This window comes from Lottia gigantea (genome assembly GCF_000327385.1).
Source record: "Lottia gigantea unplaced genomic scaffold LOTGIsca_9, whole genome shotgun sequence".
Taxonomy (NCBI): domain Eukaryota; kingdom Metazoa; phylum Mollusca; class Gastropoda; family Lottiidae; genus Lottia; species Lottia gigantea.
The window spans coordinates 1,091,631-1,095,689 of NW_008710950.1; the positions used below are offsets into that span (position 1 = coordinate 1,091,631).

The 4,059-nt window shown below is 32.7% G+C and overlaps 1 protein-coding gene across 1 annotated transcript in view; it reads right to left on the bottom strand.

Annotated features, from left to right (window-relative positions):
* LOTGIDRAFT_109048 (hypothetical protein) overlaps positions 1–4,059 on the bottom strand; it is a gene marked incomplete at both ends in the record, with an annotated part of 6,191 nt that overhangs the window by 1,842 nt on the left and 290 nt on the right. The window lies entirely within an intron of this gene.

Genomic DNA, 4,059 nt, shown 5'->3' on the forward strand with positions numbered 1-4,059 from the left:
GGGTTTGATTTTTAATAGAATCTTCGCAACAAGAATTACCTTGAAATCACCATAAAATGGAGCATCAAAATATAATACTGTTTACTTTCGATCGAGTTGTCAATAAAGGATATAGTTGTCGACTGGACAATAGACAAGGAAGTAAAAGTCTGAGACATCGATCTTAACCTTGGTTCAAATTACTTATTCACACGGTAAACTGGATCAAAACGATTCCTCTATAATTAAGTTAATTTATAATGTTGAAGAAGTACTTATTAATTTCTATCTAAAATACCAATTTGATACACTTACAAGATATGTGCGGGTTAGAAATAACTTAATTTGTACAAATAAAAGGCCTTGTGCGACAACTCGTATATCAACCTTTACTATGATAGATGAAACTGAATTTCTAATTTGATTGAATACCATCATGCTTAATTACACAGCATCTGTTTCGGTATAACACTTTGATATGTTACTACCTCAGTAACCAATTACTGTTTTTTTTTTACATATTTGTGCATTTCTGTTCCCCAAACTTGACTTATCTGGGTAGCTCCACTGTTCAAGTGTAACACTGCATTGCAGTATCCTGTTTACTCAAAGATAGTTTGCCAGCCTAGAAGATGATATACACCCACTGGTAGCTGTCATAAATATTGTCAGTATCCATGGTGACTAAACTACAATTTTTTCCTCATATTGAACATTTCTTAGATTTTTAATAACATTTCAATGTTGTTTATACACCAATTATGGTTTCATCATCCATCATTTAAACTCAAGATTACCTGAAAGCGCACTGTATTATAAACAAATCATTAAGATTGAAAACTCCCCAATATACACATAAAATTGCAAAATATATTTCAAGATCTGATTAATATACCCACACATACCAAGGTTTCATTAAAATTATATGAATACCTACTAATATGTGTAGAGCTCTATTCAAATTTTAAAAGGTTTCTACAAAATCAACTTTACTTTATAGGTTTAACCGGATTACCGATGAATTCTTGACCGTGTAAATATTATACCTACGAAGTTTCATCTAGAACGAATATATCCTATCACGTTTTTTTTTTATTTAAATCAAGGGCAATAATTCAATAAAGTGTTTGTCGAAGTATTTCCGTTTTTAAATTTGCCAGAGATCAAAATACATATATATATTAAGTTTCATCAAGATTGGATAAAAACATAGCTTATATATTATTGTCTACAAGAAATAAGGCACAATGACAATTTAAAACACATTCTGATGTAGTCGTTTAAAACTGCTGAATATACTCGAAATAGTTCTGTTGTCTTTGTTTGTAGTTAAAACGCAAGATTACTGCGAGGCTCTACATCTATAACACTACCAGTAGTAACTGGTAATATATATTATAGTGATTAGGGAATATTTCAAATCCTCCTCAACCAATGTCGATGTGAACTTTCGATTTGAGAACACGATTTAATTTTAAACTTTAATCATGAAAGAACTTTTCATAACACCATCAGAGTTACACCAACATGTTTTCTTGTCATTTCGTATTTAGTCAAGACTAGAAAGGATTTCCCACATCCATAATGGTTCCTTTGTGTAAGAAACACATGATAAAATGAACAAAATTGTTACTTGCCATATTAAGCCAACCACTAGTAGTTAAAACCTGATTCTTCATATCCTAAAAGTAAAATCAATCAAACATGGGTTTTAAATTTTTTTATAAATATTTTCTCTTCTTCGGTTAAGGAAAGATGGCTACAGAAAAAATGTATACCGGATAAAACCATTAAGAAGAATCAGGCATAATTTCATTTCATCCGTTTATGTATAACAATACTTCCGGAATATGATAAAAGATGGAAATAAAAAGAAAATCATTATCTATTTAAATTGCAGAGAAACATTTTAACAAATAACAATATTGCATTATCCAAGAATATCTACTTTGACATGTTTCAATTGAATCATGAATCGCATTTCGTATAGTAGGCTAGATAATATGTAAGAAATATATAGTAAAAACAAATGACAAATGTAATTACGAAAATCCTATAAAACACGCAGTAAACAATTATCTTTGAATTAAACAATAAACTATACCTAAACGCAGAAATAAATAGATATGCTTTTAATTTGAATTTAATTAAAAACTGACAATGGTGGACAGCAGTTCAAGAACGATCGTATATTCCAAAGCTCCCAATAAGACCGCTGCGTAACATTGCGTTTAACAATAAGAAACTATCGTTACTAGATCGTAGGTTTCTCAAAGGCGAGCATACCTCTGCAAGATTACTGATACATATTCATAAATATATAATTAAATCACGATTCTGTTTACACGGTTTCACGCAATTTGATTTAATAACAGCGGTCACGTGCATTCAGTTTATATCTGTGTTACGGAATGAAAAGATAACCTCCGCCCCTTAACTGACTACTTATATCATTGAGTTTGATTGACGTGGCCACTACACGGCGTCGATGTCGTTCCTTCGAACGTCAACAGAGCCTAAATCGACACATCACTGAATGATAAGGGTATTTTCTAAATTCCCTCAAATGTGCAACTCCAAATTCCAACAATATAATGAATTCTTGACTTATTTTGAACTCGTCTTTCAATAATTGAACTTTCAATTTGACCGCTCGGTCAACTTTCAAGCAGTAGACAGTAGACTATATAATATAATATAGATAATATTATAGGTGACCTACTTATTGTTGATTGGTAGTTCTCTAGGACGTCTCTATTGTTAGTATCAGTTCATTAACGTTAAAATGTTACGTATTTATGCGCCAATTTAGTCCCTTAAGTTATATTACAAAATAAATTAATAAAAGGATTTTATAATGAATCAGTGGACACCTAGAAGGATATATGTGTAATATGATCTTACGGTCCTATTTGTCAGACTCTGTATCAATGTGACTTCATTCTTCATGTTAGTCAGACTCTGTATCAATATGACTTGATTCCCCATGTTTGTCAGACAGTGTATCAATTTGACTTAATTCCCCATGTTAGTCAGACTCTGTATCAATATGACTTGATTCCCCATGTTAGTCAGACTCTGTATCAAAATGACTTGATTTCCCATGTTAGTCAGACTCTGTATCAATATGACTTGATTTCCCATGTTAGTCAGACTCTGTATCAATATGACTTGATTCCCCATGTTTGTCAGACAGTGTATCAATATGACTTGATTCCCCATGTTAGTCAGACTCTGTATCAATATGATGTGATTCCTTATGTTAGTCAGACTCTGTATCAATATGACTTGATTCCCCATGTTTATCAAACTCTGTATAAATATGACTTGATTCCCCATGTTAGTCAGACTCTGTATCAATATGATGTGATTCCTTATGTTAGTCAGACTCTATAGCAATATGACTTGATTCCTCATGTTAGTCAGACTCTGTAGCAATATGACTTGACTTCCCATGTTAGCCAGACTCTGTAGCAATATGACCTGAGTCCCCATGTTAGTCAGACTCTGTATCAATATGATGTGATTCCTTATGTTAGTCAGACTCTGTATCAATATGACTTGATTCCTCATGTTTGTCAGACTCTGTATCGATATGTCTTGATTCCTCATGTTAGTTAGACTCTGTATCAATATGACTTGATTCCCCATGTTAGTCAGACTCTGTATCAATATGACTTGATTCCCCATGTTTGTCAAACTCTGTATCAATATGACTTGATTCCCCACGTTAGTCAGACTCTGTATCAATATGACTTGATTCCCCATGTTAGTCAGACTCTGTATCAATATGACTTGATTCACCATGTTAGTCAGACTCTATATCAATATGACTTGATTCCCCATGTTAGTCAGACAATGTATCAATATGACTCGATTCCCCATGTTAGTCAGACTCGTAGCAATATGACTGATTCCTCATGTTAGTCAGACTCTGTAGCAATATGACTTAATTTCCCATGTTAGCCAGACTCTGTAGCAATATGACCTGATTCCCTATGTTAGTCGGACTCTGTATCAATTTGATGTGATTCCTTATGTTAGTCAGACTCTGTATCAATATGACTTGATTCCTCATGT